Source organism: Rattus norvegicus, chromosome 14, assembly GCF_036323735.1.
Source record: "Rattus norvegicus strain BN/NHsdMcwi chromosome 14, GRCr8, whole genome shotgun sequence".
Lineage (NCBI taxonomy): Eukaryota > Metazoa > Chordata > Mammalia > Rodentia > Muridae > Rattus > Rattus norvegicus.
In genome coordinates, this window is record NC_086032.1 from 106,703,145 (window position 1) to 106,724,060 (window position 20,916).

The 20,916-nt window shown below is 36.9% G+C and overlaps 2 long non-coding RNA genes and 1 other non-coding gene across 6 annotated transcripts in view; 2 read left to right on the forward strand and 1 right to left on the reverse strand.

The window, feature by feature from the left end:
• Positions 1 to 20,916, reverse strand: part of LOC102550402 (uncharacterized) — an 82,584-nt gene that overhangs the window by 29,393 nt on the left and 32,275 nt on the right. Inside the window, exon 1 of one of the 4 annotated variants that reach the window (XR_005493516.2) lies at positions 564 to 9,621. This is a non-coding gene — a long non-coding RNA (uncharacterized LOC102550402). Of the gene's footprint in view, positions 1 to 563; positions 9,623 to 20,916 lie in introns of those variants that run through there. The other 3 variants (XR_595988.4, XR_005493514.2, XR_005493515.2) reach the window with 3 other exon arrangements.
• Positions 10,882 to 10,983, forward strand: Mir216b (microRNA 216b). The gene has a single exon (NR_037355.1). It is a non-coding gene; the product is annotated as a microRNA 216b (primary transcript).
• LOC102550342 (uncharacterized) overlaps positions 13,697 to 20,916 on the forward strand; it is a 50,751-nt gene continuing 43,531 nt past the window's right edge. The window contains exon 1 of the long non-coding RNA XR_005493518.2: positions 13,697 to 13,773. This is a non-coding gene — a long non-coding RNA (uncharacterized LOC102550342). The remainder of the gene's footprint in view (positions 13,774 to 20,916) is intronic.

A 20,916-nucleotide genomic window follows, 5' to 3' on the forward strand; every position in this document is an offset into this window, starting at 1 on the left:
CTGAGGGAAAACAAGGAAGGTGGGTAAAGTTAACTGACATTTTCCTCTTTGAAGTCAAAGTACTTCTCTAGATTTCTAGAAATAGGGGCTTGAACTACCCTCATTTAACTAGCCAATTAGGTGCCAACTTTGTGCAGTTAGCATGTAAATCATTTTTTTATACAAATACAACCCTAACTCTTGATGTAATAAATAAATTTTATCCAATGAAACAACAAAACATTAAGAATAGTGGGAAGTATCAGCAGGTGTACTTTTGCACACCCTTGAGAAGAGCCCCCACAAATCAGGTTAAAGAGAGAACAAGCTGGTCTGTGGGCTATCTGCAATGCCATGAAGATCAGGCAGCAGTAACTATCTGGTGCAAGTCCATGTGAGCCAGACAGAGCCCAGGCAAGTGACTGGTCAGGTCTGTACATTTTTTTTAACATATGTATGCTGGTAAAATTCAATATTAAAGTAATGTTTTTTGTTTTATTCGCCACCATTTATGGCAGGATAGATGACTTTTTTATTATATAGAAGCATTGTTGCTTCCTTGATGTTCCAACTTATGAATTTACCCTTTTTGCCAGCAGCAACTCCATTCAGCTTCAGCCTAGGTAGAATATTCAGTGACAAAATTCTGCATCCGCGTACCATGTTTTCAAAAGACCCAAATTCTGCAAACCAAACAGAAGAGGGAGCTCTCCATCTGGAAATTAGGCAGACCTTCCAAAAAGAAGTCAAATAAATGTTGGGGGAGATTCTTGTAGTTGAGCCAGTCATTTTGTTTATAGCAACATTGTATGTGTTCTAGAACATTCTGAATGAATACAGAAACTAGCAATATAGAAAAAAAATCACTGGTTAATGAAGAGGTAAAAGATACAAATTTTTCAAGCCCTACTAAAAATTATACTCACATTATATGGTTTACCTCACATTTCATGGCAAAGTATATACTCAGGACATCATGTTCTCTTCCCGTAAAAAAGTAATATTCTCAGAACATGCAGACAATTAATATTAACTTCCTATAGGTCATGATTTTAAAATGAAACTCTGACTTTAAAATTGATAACATCTGGGAAATAATGGGAAAAATGGGTGGCATTTGTCTTGAAAGTTCTATGTAATAAAATTTACTATATTGGGAAAGAAAAATATGTTTTGTTCCCCAATTTGTTGCAACATCTAAAAGTTCATGAGGTTATGACCCCTTTTTAAGAAAGCATCTCCCACCACCTGCAAATACCCTAGGAAAAGCAGTTGGAGACAATAAAACACGTGCTACTTAACGGTTACCAAGGAAACGGTTCTGGTTCACCAATCAGAAAGCCTGCTCTTCCCAGTGGCTTTGTCCGAGGGAGACAAGCGCCAGCTGTTAGTGAATAACCATTGTTATAGATCATCAGGAAATCACAGTCAGCAGGCAACCCAGCCCCGCTGGAAGTTTATGTCTCATATTTGTTCATCACCAGGGCAATTCTCCACCTTTAAAACATCCCCTTAGGCCGGGTTAACGAAATACACCCTGCCTGTGCAGAAGCATTTAAAGAAGACAAGTTAAATGGTCATTTTGCTCAGCAAACAGGTTTCTTCCTGATTTCAGTTGCATAATCCTCCTACCCAGTGTCAACTACAGGGCAAATATCTGAAGCCCCTGCTGAAAAGGGAGTTGTTCTTCCTTCCCTTGATTGACCACTAAGAGAACCACTCCTCACTGTTCGGATACCAAGAGGTTTTTCATACCACGCTGGAAAAGATATTAAAAATCACTGCTGCATCTCCATGTGGAAAAGACCAGTGCAGCTGACAAACAGAGGCTCCATAGATTTAGGTTGGGGCCACTGATACGGAGAGGAATTGAGAGGCCCTAGGTCCCTTCCTCACCTACACACTGGAAAAGCCCACTTTTAGCAGATTTACATCTTTATAGATTTATAAATGCATAATTTTCTTTTAAATAAGAATGTAAAAGCCAGAAAGCACCAAAATCCAAGCATCATACTTCTTCCAAAATTGGTAGGAATATCTAAAGGTCGATGATAGCACTGGTATTAATTTGGCAGTCATCACTCTGCTCTCACAAGTTAAACAGCTGAGCAAATAGAAATATCAATAATTCTTTGATCCATCTGAGGTCTGAAATCACAACAAAGACCTGTCCCCCAACTGGCAAAACAGGGGATGACCAGAGACTCATAACCTATGGAGCAGAAATCCCCTTTTTTTTTACCTACCCAGCTGGGTTATAAGCCCAGATCCAACAGCCAGGGCACCAGGGTGAGTAAAAAAGGTAAGAATTCAAAGCTCCTGGGAGACACAAGTCACAGTGGGGGGGGGGCACACCTCCCCTACAGAAGAGCAAAAGTAACAACAGACAGAAGCTGTCCAAGTGAGTAGTTGCTAGTATGAAATATAGAAATTGTTGAAAGAAAAGACCGCCTACCTAGAATTGTGTGGAAAGGTCAAGGAGAACTAAAGACTCTCTCAAAAACTGAATTGCTTGCCTAGCAAGAAAGAAATACTGAGTTTTTAAGAGGAAAACAATGTGATGTGCTACAGGCCAGGAACTCAGATCTATACAAAACTAGAAAGCAACCAAGAATTAATACATGATGATAAAATAAAGATTTTACTTTTTCTTTTCTTAAGTTTATTCAAAATAATAGCAACAATGTATTCAATATACAAATACAGTTGTTTCCCATACATAAAATAAGTTTTGTGTAAATTTAGATAACTTAAATGAATAAATCAATAATATAAGTGATATAACAGAGGAAATTAGGGATATTTTTATCATAAAGTACTTATGTCACGCAGGAAGTATATTGGGAAGTGAACTTGGATCAATTATAAATGTATATGTACAACGCAAGTCTAGGCAACTAGCAAACATAGTACTCTAAAGAAGTAAAGTTGACATGCTAAGAAAGAAGAGAAAACTGTGTCATATAAAATGCTCAATTCAAAGCAGCAATGACACCCAGGGACCACAACAGGACAGAAGAAATATGGCATCTCTAGTCCAACTGCAACAGTAACCACTGATAGACTATGTGCACTAATCAAATGGCAAGAATAGTTGGGACTAGAGAGAAATGGCCCAACTATTGTTGTCTATAAGTACCTTCTTTGAATATTAAGATCACAAGAAAAAAGTGAAATTCTGGTGAGAGATATGCCATGCTAACAGCGATCAAAATAAAACACAAATGGCTACAGAAAGAACAGTCTTCAGAGCAGAGGACGTTATAGCATAAGAAATGACATAAAAACCTTTAAAGGGTATATCGTACATGCCCAGCAATAGAGGACCCGATGTGCAAGGTACAAGCTGATAAGCCTGTATGAGGAAATAACTAACCCATTCTTGAAATGTACCAACATGCAGAAAATTATAAGGCAGAGTTGAATTTAACAAAATCATCAATAGTGAGCATGAATAGAAAGTTCATTCAAAAGCAACAGGCAACATATTTCTTGGGCTCACAGGCAGCATTTACCAACATAACAGTTTCTGGGTCAGAAAGCACACCTTGAAATTTGTAGAAATATAGACTGTATGATATCTTGCCATAGAGAATCCAAATAAAATTCACCCACTAACATGTATAAAAATTAAACTTTGATATTAACACAATTCTAACTAATCCATGACTCAATAAATGTCAAAAGAAGTTTAAAAGGTTTTAAATAAAACTGAAATAAATAAAAATAAAATATGTATATATAATTACAAATGTGATGTGAACACTTTAAAAATAAATTTAAGCAGTAAGAAGTAGAAGGAAGTTTTAGGAGATTCACCTACAGGAAACTCCATATAGAAAAATTAGATCTAAAGTGAGAATAATATAATTTTAAAAATAGGGCCGAGATCAATTAAATTAAAAAATGAATATCAGCAGGGAAACTTGATAAAACTCAAAAGCTTGTTCTTTGAAAGGATCGATCATATTGATCAGTCTTTCAACAAATAAGAAAAGAAGTGAAAATATAAGGTATAAGAGATGAGACATCATTAAAAATAGCACAGACATTAGAGGGTAAAAAAAGGATATGAATCACTATGTCCCCACAAATTTGATAATCTAGATCATTTCTTAATCTATGAGTCATGACCACTCTGGCAAACCTCTATTATCAAAAGTATTTACATTGCAATTTATAATGATAGAAAAATTACAGTTATGAAGTAGCAACAAAAATAGCTTTATGACTGGGGTTACCCCAACATGAGGAACTGTTTAAACAGTCATAGCATTAGAAAGGTTGAGAAACAGTGACCTACATAAAACCTAACAATTCCCTGAAAGATAAAACCAGTTTCTTCTCCTTCCCTCTGCCCCTCACCTCTTCTATGCCCCTTACAAATTCATCCCCATATACTCCTCCTCTATTTCCCTTCAGCAAAGGGCAGGGCTCCCAGGGTTATCAATAGAATATACCATATCAACTTGCAAGAGGACTAGGCACTTCCCCCCCTATTAAGGCTAGATGAGACAACCTAGTAGGAAGACAAGGATCCCCTAAACAGGTAAAAGCATCAGAATCATCCCTGGATCCCTTTGTTAGGAGTCCCTGAAAAAGAATCTAGGTTGTACAACTATAACATGTATGTAGAGGGCCTAGATTGGGTTCATGCAGACTCCCTGATTGTCATCTACCAAACATTTTAAGTAGAAGTTGTATCTATTCACTGAATACCTTGCAGAAAATAAAGGCAATGGAAATATTCTCTTACTCCACAGACATAACAGTTTTCTAAAATCAAAACTGGACAAAGGGCTGCCAAAAAGAAAAACTATAAAACAATTGTTCAGATAAGCAATGCACAAAACATTAACAACAACACATTATGATATTATATTAACTGTGTATGCAAAGAGTTGTACTTCATGATCAACTTGAATTTATCACATGTGTGAAGTTTATTCAACACTTGAAAAACAATTAGTGTAACAAGAGAGGAAGAACAATTATGATTATATCAGGAGATACAAAAATAGAATTTAACAATAGCCAATGTTTATTTCAGGTGAGCTATCTATACTAGTAAGAGTAGAATGCTCCTAACTTTATAAGGAACATCTACAAAATGCTTAAAGTTAACATTATTATTAATGAGGAAATAAATCATAACGATGAGAAAGAAGGTATACAAATTTTCAAGAAAGGAAGTAGAATTGTTACCTTTGTGGATAACAGACACATTTAATCAGACAACCTGAAAAAGCCACAGGAACTGTTGACACTAATAAGGAACTACTGAAAAGTTGCATGGAATAAGGTTAATCAGCAATTAGCAGTAGAATTTGTAATTAAAAAGATATTACCATTGACATAACAACTCTCCCAATGAAATGTTTATCTAGATCTGCATGAAAATAATAAAAAAAAACTATAACATTCTGATGACAGACAACTAGCGAACTGGAGTGAGGGTTCATGTTCACGAGTGCAAAGATTTTATATTTTCAAGGGATCAGCTCTTTCTTATTCAATCTATATAGTAGAAGTCTGTGAGTCCTGCAATGAACTTTTGTGTACTGAGTGGTATAGCTAAACTCTCACATTCCAGGAGTTTTTTTTTTTTAATTCTTTGGTAATGCCTGCATACATGGTCATATTTTCTGTGGATTAAGATCATTTTCTCCATTCTAATATGTATTCCTTTTATTAATTTTTCTTGTCTTATTGCAGTTGGTAAGATTTCTCAAACAATACTGATAGGATTAGTAAGAAAATAAACATTGCACTGCTCCCATTCTTTGACTAATAATTTTGATAGGTTTCAAATAACTAGAACAGCAAAGCTACTTCTGTAAATATTTTTGGCAATTTAATCATGAATAAATGTGTGAGATTATCATCAAAAAATGACTGTGAGTCCTGACAAACTGATTCTAAAGTATTTGCAAGAGGCAAGCAATCAACAATAACACTCAGTGTTAAAGGAGAACCAAGCCTCATGGCTGACACCAGTCAACATAGAGACAGCTACACTAGGCGAGACAATTGGTGAGAAAAGAGATCAAAGAACAGGATAGAAATACACATAAACATAGCAAACTTAATGCTGACAAATCAGTTAACATAATACAGTGAAGAAATTATTGTCCTTTCAAAAATAGTGCTGAAAAAAAAAGCCTAGACATAGATCTTCCAATCTTCATGATAATTAAGAATTAACTGAAAATACTTCCTAGACCAAATATATAACAAAAAACTAAAATTACTAGAGGATAGCAACATAAAACCTAGATGACCTTCCTTTCAAATCTAACACCAAAAGCATGATCCCTAAGAGAAGTGATAAACATAACTTTATTAAAAACGTAAAACTCTGCTCTTCAGCGTGTAAGAGACTGAGAAGTCAAGATACAGACTAGAAGGAAAAGTTTAAATATTCATATGATAGAGCAGTATTACCCAAAATACATAAAGAACTCTTATAACTCAGTGAGAAAATGACCCTCACTAAAATGCAGAGAGAAAAACCTGAATCAGCATTTTATTAAAGAAGAGATATAAACTGGGTGGTGGTAGTGGTGCATTTAATCCCAGCCCTTAGAGTGGGGAGGGAGGTGAGTGATAAGTGGGGCAGAAGCAGGTGGATCTCTGAATTTGAGGTCAGCCTTGTCTATAGAGTTAGTTCTAGAACATCTAGGACTACACAGAAAAACCCTGTCTCAAAAAAACAGAAGGGGCAGGGGAAAGAAGAGGAAAAATGTGTGAAACAGCATATGGAAGACGTTCGACATTCTATGTTATCAGGACTCATAAACTAAACAATGGTATACTGTACTTCTATTGGAATGACCAAAGCACTGACAACACCAAATGCTGTCGAGGAGATATCTCATTCCTTGCTAGTAGGAAGGCAAAATTGTACCACCACTTATAAGAAAATGTGCCAGGGTCTCTCAATGCTATATATATAGGGTCACTGTAGAACTCATAAATCAGACTCTGATATTTACCCAGAGGAGGTGGCAAGGTGGTCACACAGAAACTCAAGCTCAAATGTTCACTCTACCTACCCATAATCACAAAACTGGCATACAATCAAGATGACTTTTAGGAAAGGAATTAATAAACCCTGGCACATCCAGGTGAAGGCATGATTGTTAGTAAATCATGAACCTGCAAGGACATGGAAGAATCTAAGAATATATTTTTGTTAAGTGAAGAAGTCAATCTGAAAATACTATATACTACCATATGATTCCATCAATAAGACCGAACAAAGGCTCGAAATGTGGAGATAGCAAAAAGATCAGTGGGGACCGGGAGCTACAGAGAAAGGACTCAGCATGAGTTTTAGAGCAGAGGGAGTATTCTGTGTACTCTGTATGGTACTATACTGTTAGACATGTGTCATAATCTAAGCCCTACATAAAACACCAAGGATGACCTCTAATGAAAACTATGGCTTTGATGTAACAGCCATGTATCCACATAGGCTCATCTCTTAAGGAATGCACCACAAGGCTGGGCATGCCAGTAGTGGAAGGGGTGCATGTGTGGGGAGAAAGCACACGAGAACTCTTTGTACTTTCTGTTCAGTTTTGCTCTTAACTTAAAACTGTTCTAACAGATAATTTTTTAAGAGAATTCTCAAATTCACATCTTAAAAATTTGGGTTCAGGATATCTTGGTTGGAGCTTTTAAATCTGTTTCATAATCCAACACATTTCTGATTCTTGGCCAGGCTTGAGAATTACTGGGTGGATCTTGCTGTGAGTTTTCAAAATGCACATTAAACTATTCCCCTCCTCAGACTTTCAATCCGTGCTTTGGATACTCTTGTGAATGCATGTGTACTGATATGTTAATGGCGGATAATGCTTATACAGAAAACCTGTGCATTTATAGAGGACTATTTCTAAGTAGTCTAGGAATATAGGCAAAAAATCATGAGGCTTCCCCAAAGCTCTCTTCCATCCATGCTTTCAAATGGATCCACAAAGTCAGACTGTTGCAAGGGGGGAAATCAGGGACATGGTAACAAGCAAGAAAGCAATAACCAGGAACAAGACAACTGTAATTCTAAACTGAATTTTACTTCAGGAGGACAAATATGTGTCTAACGTGCACCCACAAGCACATAGAAGACAAAAGGCAAACTTTGGGAATGCAAATTGTTTCAGAAGAAGCCTCATCTTTCTCCCATAGTTGGAGTTTCCTGGTCTCTACCTTTAAAGATCTAAGAAACAAACTGTTCACACTCTTGTTCACAGAGTTTGAAGCACAAGCTGCCCTGCCACACTTTTCCACATAGCATGAAATGTTTGCATGTGGCCTCTCTGTGTCTCACCATATTTGTCCCTCTCTGTCTCTCTGTCTCTGTCTCTGCTCTTCCCTCCCCCTCTCCCTCTCTCTCTCTCTCTCTCTCTCTCTCTCTCTCTCTCTCTCTCTCTCTCTCTCTCTCTCTCTCTCTCTCTCTGATAGAATGGTTCTCCCCTAAAGTCCAGATGTTTTCTATCTTTCCAGGCTGCAATTATTTCAACACATGATTTCAACTGCACTAACACCAGATCAGGACCACCTGTTACTCTTATGAAAGATTTGATAGTAAGTCTGTATTTATGGTTTATTTGGAAAAAAAATAATACAATTAAAGATGTTCTTAAAATCATCCTGAGGACCAAGGATGTATACAAGTAGATTGGTAGATAAGTTACTATGTTATGTAAACACAATCAAGTCCAATTTTTTGAATCGTTATTAAATAAATTTGAATAGAACCCAGGAGTTTAAAAAATATAAAGTGCAATTATATGCTTGGAAGGTATCACTGGACCTTTAAAAGATTAATTCTGCCTTTAAATCAAATATCACCTAAATTCTCTATTATAATACATTTTAATATATGACTAAATATATAAAATATTTATATATTTCAATTTTCTCTTATCTGAAATTAAATATGTTCATTCTGATATCAATAAAATGTGAATATATATATATATATATATATACCCATACATATGCCCCTCTGAAATAGTGGACATTTGATATAAAGTACTTTAATAAATCGATGAACTGTAAGTAGTAAATGCTGATTTAACACTTTCTATATGCCTGCGATACAGTAGTAAATAAAATATTCCAAATTTCTGTTCTACCAAAATAATGAAATGACTGTATAGTTAACAGATGGAAAATAGTACCATGAGCAAAAACTACCAGCACTACAGAGTTAATATTGTGATATTCACAAATTGTGCTGTGCTCATATAGTAAATACTGCATATTGTTTCAATGCTTTAAAGATTAGCCACAGATGATGTGATTCATAAGACAATTACTTAGTAAATAAAAGAGACACAGGGAAACTGAAGATTACAAGCACAGCTCCTACTGCACTCTCCTTTTGCTTCTTAGATATATCTATCCATTTAAAATGATTTAAAGAAACACAACTGCAAGTTCTAGCACATAGATGGCCTGACATTCAAGAAACTCAAGGGCTGTGAGATTCACAGTGTGGTCAAGCATCATTAGAGGTGAGAGAGCTGGCATTTGTCTGTCACCTTAGCCTTCAGAGACACTTTTTTTTTTTATTAACTTGAGTGTTTCTTATTTACATTTGGAGTGTTATTCCCTTTCCCGGTTTCCGGGCAAACATCCCCCTAATTCCTCCCCCTCCCCTTCTTTATGGGTGTTCCCTTCCCCATCCTCCCCCCATTGCCGCCCTCCCCCCAACAATCACGTTCACTGGGGGTTCAGTCTTAGCAGGACCCAGGGCTTCCCCTTCCACTGGTGATCTTACTAGAATATTCATTGCTACCTATGCGGTCAGAGTCCAGGGTCAGTCCATGTATAGTCCTTAGGTAGTGGCTTAGTCCCTGGAAGCTCTGGTTGCTTGGCATTGTTGTTCATAAGGGGTCTCGAGCTCCTTCAAGCTCTTCGAGTTCTTTCTCTGATTCCTTCAACGGGGGTCCCGTTTTCAGTTCAGTGGTTTGCTGCTGGCATTCGCCTCTGTATTTGCTGTATTCTGGCTGTGTCTCTCAGGAGCGATCTACATCCGGCTCCTATCGGCCTGCACTTCTTTGCTTCATCCATCTTGTCTAATTGGATGGCTGTATATGTATGGGCCACATGTGGGGCAGGCTCTGAATGGGTGCTCCTTCTGTGTCTGTTTTAATCTTTGCCTCTCCCTTCCCTGCCAAGGGTATTCTCGTTCCCCTTTTAAAGAAGGAGTGAAGCATTCACATTTTGATCATCTGTCTTGAGTTTCATTTGTTCTAGGCATCTAGGGTAATTCAAGCATTTGGGCTAATAGCCACTTATCAATGAGTGCATACTATGTGTGTTTTTCTGTGATTGGGTTACCTCACTCAGGATGATATTTTCCAGTTCCAACCATTTGCCTACGAATTTCATAAAGTCATTGTTTTTGATAGCTGAGTAATATTCCATTGTGTAGATGTACCACATTTTCTGTATCCATTCCTCTGTTGAAGGGCATCTGGGTTCTTTCCACCTTCTGGCTATTATAAATAAGGCTGCGATGAACATAGTGGAGCACGTGTCTTTTTTATATGTTGGGGCATCATTTGGGTATATGCCTAGGAGAAGTATAGCTGGGTCCTCAGGCAGTTCAATGTCCAATTTTCTGAGAAACCTCCAGAGTGATTTCCAGAATGGTTGTACCAGTCTGCAATCCCACCAACAATGGAGACACTTAATGCCTTCTTTCTTGCTCTTGTGTTTGTGTCCTGTCTATAGTCCTTACTTCCTATCTAAAGTCAATTTTTCTTAAATATTTTATGAAATGAATCATATATGTTTCATTATATTTATGAAACAATAATTTTAGAGTTTAGCAGGACTAGAAATACCATTGTAGAGTGAATAATGGTTTTACATCTTCCATGTAATTGCACGTTGGCAGACTGGGAAATCTCTGCAGGCAAATGTGATGTCACTGAAGAAATCACACACTTACTTGTAGAGATTCTTCAGTCTGACAACATCAAGCATCAAATCCCTTTATTAAGCTGTGATTTTTCTATATTCAGTGCTTTGACTTTGACTGAGCCCAGTGAAATAGCCAAATGAAAGCTTGTCCATTGAACCTTGGCTTCATTTGTCTGAGGATGGCTCATTCTCACCAAATTTAATTGTAAGGTTAGTTTGTAACATGGCTTTGAGCAGTGGCAATCAGGGCATGACCTCATGACCTACCTACTGCTGACATTACCTGGGAACCGCTTAGAAATGGGAGCTCTCACACCCATGTCAAGAGCTCCTCAATCAGGACTCCCAAATGACTCCAGCAATCTCTGCCAAGTAATGCTGGCTGATCTTCCACTTTGTAACCACTGACTAAAAGAAAATAAAAGATCATAGTAAAAACTGAACTCAAAACACTCATCTCACACTAAATAAGACACAAAAGTGTCCTAGTTAGGTTTCTGTTGCTGTGATAAAGCACTGACCAAAAGCAGCTTGGGTGAGGAAAGGATTTATTTGGCTTACACGTCCTGCCCACAGTCCATCATTTGGGGAATCCTCAGCAGGACTCTTGAAGGAAATCTGCTTACGGACTTGTTCCCAGGTTCACATTTGGCTACCTTTTACCTACCGATCTGTAGGAGAGACGTGCCACAGTGGGTTGGGTCCTCCCACCTCAAACATCAATCATGAAAATGCCCCAAACACAACTAAAGGCCGATCAGGTGGAGGTAATTCCTCCATGGAGACTCCCACTTTCCAGATATGTCTAAGTTTGTGTCAAATAGACAGAAACTAACCAGCGCAAAAAGACTGACAAAATAATATATAGTAATAAAAATACTGTCTAGAATGCATGACCTTTATAAAATGATAGTCACATGCATACAGATTTGAAAAAGTTTCATCTTCAACTCTTCACCAATGAGATTACAGAATTCTCATTAGAAATAGAGTTAAGAAATCTATTCAGAAGTAGAGAACGTTTTAATCTGGGAGGAGTAAAAGGATACTGACATCATTCAAGTTGTGAGCCATAATTCTTATTAGATTGTATTGCTACATTCTTCACACAGCTTTGAAAAGTTATTCCTAAGGTCACAAAATATGCACTTAGCCTGCACACAGAGAAGGAAAATGCTTTTACAATGAAATTATTTCAGCCTGGCCCAATAATATTCGAAAGACTTAAGACTTATTCTCTATGTAACATATCTTGGCAAAATAAATGATGACTTTATATGACTGTCTTTTTCAATGTTCTCTGTAGTTTTGCCCTATGAACAGTTAAATTTGGCAATAAAACTTTTACATATTTCCTTTGTGTTTAATATTATAAAGTTGCATGGCTGAAGGGTAAATTACAATTGCACTTGGCCTCAGACAATGAGTAAATTTCATAATTTTTGCATTACACATCAAACGTAGTACTTAAAAGATTGCTATGCCTGTTAACCAGTAACCCCTGGTAGTGTGTTAGTAATTTATCTTCCATTAAATTCTTAACCAATTTATTTTGATCACTTGTGGACCACACCAATTTCCCATGACGTGATGGAAAATGTAACAAACAAAACTTGAGTTAGATCACACACAAAGCATCAACTTACTCAGATCATAATAATAAGGTTTGGGTCATTCACTAAAAAGTGAGAATTCAGCTATTTCTGAACTCTACAAATAGTGTGAGAGGTCAGCAAGGTGTTTTAGACAACACTGAGTTACCTCAGGGAGAACCTTCATTTTTGATGAAAATAGAGTGGTTATCTAGACCCAGACCTTTTGACTTTCACATATTGATTCAAACATCCTGCAGTTGCTACAGTTCCAGCAGGCATTTGATAATGGGGGAAAAAAGCAAGGGTTAACCAATGTATGAAATTAATATGCAAAATCATTCAAAACATGAGAGTCTACTGGAGAAAGCAACAATAGAGCAATACTAGAAATCTAGCACAGTGTTACAACTACTGACATGATCATCTAATAGATACTACTGCATGGAGCATGTCAAACACGTAATCTGCCTTCATTTTCTCACAAACACAATAAAAATACTATTAAGAGTCCTATTTATAGGTTGGAGATGTGGGTCAGCAGTCAAGAACACTTGTTCTTCTGGATAACCCAAATTCAATCTTTAGCACACAAGATGGCTTACAACCCTCAGTAACTCCAATCCCAGGCTAGTCTGCACCCTTTTCTGGCATCTGTAGGCACCAGACATGCATGTGGTCTACAGGCACACATTCATACAAAACATCCGTATATATATAAAGCAAATAAAATAATTTCTAAAAAAGTCATAGTTTATGAAGACAATGAAGCTCAGAAAGGTTCTAAATTGGAAGGAAGAAAGAATGAAAGTGTGCACAGCTCAGTGTTTTATACATAATAGTACAGAAGGACAAGCATGAAACTACAGCTTAGAAAATCTGGGTTAAGTATCAAATTTAATTTCTGTGTACTAAATGTAGTCATATTTAAAATAAACAAGGTGTTCTCTTTCCTGATTGTATCCTATAGCTGGAGAAAGGTCTTGCCAAAAAAAATGTAGAATGTTGCCTTTGAGTTTGGGGTGAACTGCACAGGCCAGGCATGGCCTAGACTCTGGCTATTTCAACTCACTCCAGATTGCATCCATCTAAGTGAAACTACAAAGGAGTTTGGTGGGAGGGTCAATCAGTCTCCTTCAGTGCATCCTAAACACGCTTTTCTCTTTTCTTATCACCCATCCCAGGGCCTGTTCCTTGTCTGAGCCCTGGTGATCCCAAGAACATCTTTGGACACACAGCTTTTCTAGAACAGCTGTGCCAGGTAAGTCCATAAGATCTTCCCTCCCCTTCTTCCACGGGATACAGGGTTTTAATTAACATGTAGTGAAGTATGTCTCAGGACCCTAGCGTTCAGATCTGTAAAGGAAGAGAGTGGCTACTTTCCTCAATAGAATTATTCATAGAATGCTGATTTTGCTGGTCGCCACATACACAGCCCCTTCTGTCCTTGCAATAACTTTATCTGAAGCTAGACTATTAAAGGTTCCACTTTGCAGATGAGAAAAACCGAAATTCATACAGGATAAATAAATCTTCCCGTATGTTCACTATGGTTTGACTGTAAGGCTCAAAGGTAAAGTAGCCCTGGTCATGCAATACTTATCCATCACTCTGTGTCAGGTTCCTTTGCACCGTTAGACATGTTCCTACAATTGCTTGAATTGCCTATATTTGTTACAAAAATGCAATGGGTAATTACTCACCTTATCACAGCTAAATAGTTCATCCAAAAGCAAAGCTATTAAATTATAATACACTGGCCGATGTGGACAACTAGAAAGTCTAATAAATTCTAGATCTATTTATATTTTAACCCCAATACCAAAACAATAAAATTGACCTTCTTCTACTAAAGACACAGCAAACATAAAATTCACATTCTTATGAAAGAAATCCTCCTCCTTTCATAATGTTGGGAGCAATTTAAAATCAAGTTTAAATAAACCATTAATACATTCTAAACACTGTGGCGATCATGTGGAGTGTTCTTCAAAAAAGACTGCTTTAACACTCATAAACAGAGAAACGTGCCACAGTCGCTATTAACCACCCAATTTACATATCATATGTACTCGATCTTCTGTGAAGTTTCAAAGGAAATATCCATCCTCTTTCTCATTTGTCCCATGGATTTCTTTCCTTTGCTAGTGGCCACCTACCACTGGTGGCTACCACAGAGAAGCTCACAAATTACGAATGACCAAAATATAGTTACAATACAGATGTAAAATGAAGTCAACTCTATTAATATGCACAGTTAATCACTAGAATGAGGTTTTTAGTAGTGACGTTCCCAGCAAAAGAAGGCATGGCTACTCTCAACTTTCATAGGAAACACAGTCCTCTCTTTTTACTTTCTTTGATTCAATATTTGTTTTTCCCTTACTTCTGTTTTTCATAACTTTTTCTCTTACTCCTCCCCACTTCTACATCTGCAAATCCCAGAGCCATATGTTTGGGAATTGTAAGGGAAAGAGCAAAATAACTTCAGTGGTGCATAAAGTATTATCATTAACTCCCATCAAATGTTCTCTCTTGAGGCTCCAACCAGGGACTTCAGAAGAACTAGAAGATGTATTTCTTGTACAAGTTATTGCTTTAGAGGGATCACAATGAGCAATATTAAAAGGCTACATATCACCATTATCATTATTGACAAATATTCGCTGAGAACATGATGTACTTAGAACAGTGCCAAGAGCAATATATATATATATATATATACATATATATATATACATATATATGTATGTATGTATGTATGTATGTATAAAAGCTCTGGGAAATTTGTAAAAATGGGAATTCCTCTTTGGGTTAGAATATTCTAATGGGTTTGAGAAGCATATGAAATTATCTCTTATATTTTGTTAATTATGCATTATACAGGTTTTATGGATTTAAGAGCTTACTCTGACTCATTTTTTTTAAATCATGCCCTCTTCTCACTTTATGGGTAAACAGTATTAACTGGTCGTATTTATTTTAAATGTGTGTGTGGAAGGGATATAAATTTATTTAAGAAATTCAGCCTGTGAGAACTATGGGTGGTAAATATTGATGAAGATAAAATGTCCTCTCCCTTGACCTGGTGGTGGTTCATTTTGTGATAATTCATCAAACTGTGTACTGACAATTTCTGTGTTTTACCTTGTCTTTGCCTCAACAAGATAATTTTAAAATATGTATTTCTGAAGAATCTTGACATCCTTTCCTACAAACACACACTGTCAAGAAAGTTCTAGGTGTTTATTATCTGCTTCCTAAGACCACTGTTGCTTTTTCTGCTGCTGTTAATGTTTCAAGTCCCAGCCTAATAGATTGTTTTCAAGTATTAAAATTGAGGCACCATATCGACCTTTTGTCAACCCTCTGCCCTTCTTCCCTAGATGCCCCCATCTTCTCTGTGAGATCAGAACTTGCCTTAATACTTTTATAGTGATGTAGAATGCTGCTCCTCTCCTCCTCTTCTCACAAAACCATGTCTAAACTCCTGAGCTACTGCCCACAAAACCCCTAGTCGTCTCTCATAGTGCTGGGCTGAGTGGACTTTCCAGGATCTTATTTACAAAGGTCTTTATAATTACTAAAACAGCTGTGCTTCCTGATTCTCACTCACAGTTGTCTCCATACACACTTGTGTTTCCATACATTAAGTTCTATATGGTTTTATAACTCCAAAGAAATATACTACTATTAAACATTCCTTCACATTTACTTGATTTCTTCAAGAATCTTGATTAAATTGTTGTGCAAATCAAATAAGATAATCCACATAAAATTTAGTGCAAATTTAAACTCACAAACTCACTCATAGAAGCATCTTTGAGGGCAATATCATATGTTGTTAGACACTTCATATAAATAGTCTTATTTAAACCTTGAGCATTATAAGTAGCAACTACCAAAGAAAGTATTTCCAGGCTGATTTACCCACTCAGAGATTACAAACCACTGAGCCAGCAGAATAACCTGTCACTGCAGTTACTTGTTGCTGTGCCCGTAGTCCCTAAAGGCCTTCAAAGTATTCAATTTTAAGAAAGAGATGCCAAGTTGTAAGAGCTATAGCCCAGTTTACATAGGTAAGCAATAATAACTGTTCTAACATTTTTCCCTCTTTAATCACACATGTCATTTTCATTATCTAACTTACAAATGGCTGTTATTAAAAAGGATGTGTATTAAACTGCTTAGCTTCTAGTTGGGAGAATGCAACTAATCCTTTGAACTAGAGATGACCATTTTTATGGCTTTGTTGAAACTTACACTAGAGAAAGATAAAGCTTATTTACTGGGACCATCCTTTATATCAGCAACACTTCTCTGTTATTAATTGTGACCTACTCAAGAATGTCTCCACCATGCAGAATGTGAAAAACATGCCAAAAGGAAGCACAACTCAATAGCAGTTCCGGCTTTGGCCTTGGGCAGGACACTCATTTATGTGCACGATGACTCAACTCCCTTCTCGTAATGCCTTATCTCTAAACACCATGCTCCATGAATGCCTTCCTCTATCCATAATCACTGTTATCCTCTTCCACAAAAATCTAGAAACTATGCACTTGATAAACAAACAAAATTCATTACCAATGATAGATTTATTTAAGGCAGCTTTACAAAAATTCAGCTTCAAGCTTGTATTTAACAAAACTCCAGTCAAAATGCTCATTTGTAACTGTGGCTAAATATTTCATTGAAATTGGTTAGAAGCCAAACATTTTCTGAATGCTTATGAGACTACAAAAACAGTAAATAATATCTGGCTAACTCTCAAACCTTGAAGAATCCAGAGTTTCCATCACAGAAAAAGCAAGACAATGAGGTAAGGAAGAGCCAAGCCTGGAAATGACTTGGACAATCACTCCTTGCAGAAACATACTGAGGGAGACTGTAGGCTGCCATAGCTTCTAGGAACATAGGGTAGTATCCATGAGAACACTGAAGACTTGCTGAGAATTATCTTACCACCTGCACTATTTACATTGCTCTAGATTTTCTACCATTGTTTTGCTTTCTAAGAGCTATGCAACAGTTTGTATACCCTTGATCTCCTATAGTTGACTTATTGCTCTGACTAGAACTTCAAGTACTATACTGAATAGATAGGGAGAGAGTGGACAGCCTGGTCATGTTCCTGATTTTAATGGAAATGCTTTAACTTTCTCTCCATTTAGTTTGATGTTGGCTATTAGTTTGTTGTCTATTGCTTTGATTATGTTTAGGTCTGTCCCCTGCATCCCTGATTTCTCTAATACCTTTAACATGAAGGGGTGTCAGATTTTGGCAAAGGCTTTTTTGGAGTCTAATGAGATAAACATGTGATACTTTTTCTTTCAGTTGGTGGATTATATAGCTGAATTTTTGTATATTGAACCATCCCTACATCCCTAAGATGAAGGCTTTTTGATCATGATGGTTGGTATCTTCGATGTCTTCCTGGATTCAATTTTATTGAGTACTTTCTTTTTTTGGAGCTGAGGACTGAACCCAGGGCCTTGTGCTTGCTAGGCAAGTGCTCTACCACTGAGCTAAATCCCCAACCCCTTTATTGAGTATTTTTGCATCAGTGTTCATAAGAGAAATCAGTCTGAAGGTCTCTTTCTTTGTTGAGTCTTTGTGTGGTTTAGATAAACAGGGTGACTGTGGCCTCAGAATCAGTTTGTCAGTGTCCTTCTGTTTCTGTTTTGTGGAATAGTTTGAGGAACATTGATATTAGTTCTTCTTTGAATGTCTGGTAAAATTCTGTACTAAAACCATCTGGCCCTGGGCTTTTGGTTCGAAGGCTTTTAATGACTGCTATTTCGTCAAGGGCTGTTTAAATAGTTTACCTGATCTTGATTTAACTATGGTACTTGGTATCTTCCTAGAAATCACCCACTTTGTTAAGATTTTCCAATTTTGTGGAGTATAAGCTTTTGAAGTAATACCTAATGTTTCTTTGAGTTTCCTCAGAGTCAATTGTTATGTCTTGATTTTCATTACTGATTTTGTTTATTTGGATACTGTCTCTCTGTCTCTTAGTTAGTTTGGCTAAGGGTTTGACTATATTCCTGATTTTCTCACCTCCCTCATCAACACAAAAAGAGCTATTTCCATCTATCCTTTTTTCTTATGTGGTCCCTAGCACCAGAACTTTGTCTCAGTCATTCATTCTTCAATGTCTCTAATCACTCGTTTCTATAAAAGAAAGTGACATTATTCTAAGGTGAAGAGTCTGAACTTTCATTCATGTTGCTTTAAACTTGTTTTACTCTTCTTGGGAGAATAAAAGAAGATACGTTTTTATTAAATAGGCAAAATCTGTTTATTTTTTATGCCTAACTAACTGGACCTTTTGACCACTAAAAAAAAAACATTAATTACATTTTTTTCTAAACTTAAAATTGTTTTTAAGATATAAAAACAAACCTAAAACTAGTTTTAGGTGCTCACATGAAGAACCTGTGTGTGTGTGTGTGTGTGTGTGTGTACGTGCATGTGCACGCGTGTGTTGGGAGGATGCCCACAAAGGCCAGAAAAATGCCCTGGAGCTGTGAGTCTCCAAATATGGATTCTTGGAACCAACATGTTGCCATCTACAAGAGCAGATATTTCTGAATCATCTCCCCAGTTTCTCTGCCTTATTTTTTCTGACAAGGTTTCTGACTGGACTTGAATCCTGTTGACTGACTAGACTACTTAGCCAATAAGGCTCAAAGGTCCTTCTGTGCCTGCCTCCTCATGGCTGGAGCATTTTTTACGTGAGTGTTGAAGATAAAATTTACATCCTCATGCTTGTGCACAAGCATTTCACCAAACCAACTACGTCCCTGATCTCTACACAGAAAGTCTTTGAAACTATATCTACTTGTTCTTTCTCAACTGTTTGTTTGTTATGTCTACCTGACCATTTTCTTACTCAAAACTGCCAATTTTCTAACTCATCAACTTATCCTAATTGTGTCAATTTTCAGTTATTCAAGGACAAATTATGAACTGCAATTTTATAAAATTATAGAATTATGGGAATCAGTAATTCTTTGGTTCAACAGATGTTTTATTTACTTTAACTTTTATTTTTACTTAATGTTCATTAAAAGTCAGGTATATCAATGCTGAGAGTTTGAATATATCAAAGTTCTCAGTCTAATGAAAGAGGTAATGTGTAAATCAGAAAGCATCACTGTGTATAACAAGTACAGAAACAGATATTACAAAGTCAAAGGGATTGCCAGCAAAAGAGACCAGAGAGAGAGAAATCAGTGCCTGGCATTTTTTTATTGTATGTTCTCTGCACTACTGCCCAAGTGTAGGCTAAACCAAGGTGAGAGGAGGAGAAAAATATTTCAGTTATGATTTTGCTGTGTGGAGCAAAGGCAGAACATGGAACTTTAGATTCTTGGCATTTTGAGTTTGTTTTGGCTGGAGTTGACCAGGTAGGAGAAAAACTGGTCTAGTTTGAAAACAAGCTAGTGAGAAAGGCAGGAAGAATTCCCACCAAAGTACAAACCAGAGCTCCTAAACATAAGCACTGAATCAAAATCTCTAAGTCGGTCTCATTTGTAATGTTCTCCTGTTATGCTATCTAAACCAAATTGTGGAGACTCTATTAAGCTGTTCCTTCTCATGTCATTTGTTGATCATTATTTCTACCATTGATCAGTCTCACTCACTGGGCTAAAAGGAGCTGCAGTGACAGAATTCCCCGACACCCAGGCTGGAGAGGGTAGTAGTGGGGCACAGAGTAGGACTTTTGTGTTGCTTTAAAGTCTGAGGGTCTACAGACATTCTAGCTCTCTAACCATGCTGAATTGTTGATGATAACTCCTAAAAAGTCCTAAACACTTTCTTGCTCTTTTGGGGGTAAAAGGCTACTGGCTTAGGCAATTGCCACCTGTAGCCTAACAGTGGGGGATTAAGTAATGTGAGCTTTGTTCTATCTCAGCAGGAATTGTGCAGTTCTAACTTTCAGCTTGCTAGTCCTGGCAAGAAAAAGGGACACTCTGAAGAGTGATTATAGTGTTTACTACTAAGTTGTAAAATGTTTCCTATGAAAGCTATTTAAGAAAAGGAGGAAAGAGGAAAGATCCTAGGTGGGGCAAAGGAAAAATTTCTTATCTCTTTGTCCTCAGTTATTAAACATTTTTCAGAATACATGATCACTTGTTAAAAAGTTTAGCACACATTCACACATAAAATCAAATCATAAGTTGAAATAGAAGTTTACAACAGACCATGTTTACTTGCATATCCACTAGGAGTAATTATGTGGCTAAACATCCATCAGCTGCCACTGCTTCACAGGTTCATAGAAAGTTGAAAACCGTAACTAAGTTATTAGTGAAGCTTTGTATAGATAAACAGTCAGTATTTTATATTGTCCTAGCTCCTATAATAAATCATTAGTTCCCTTTTTATGACCTTT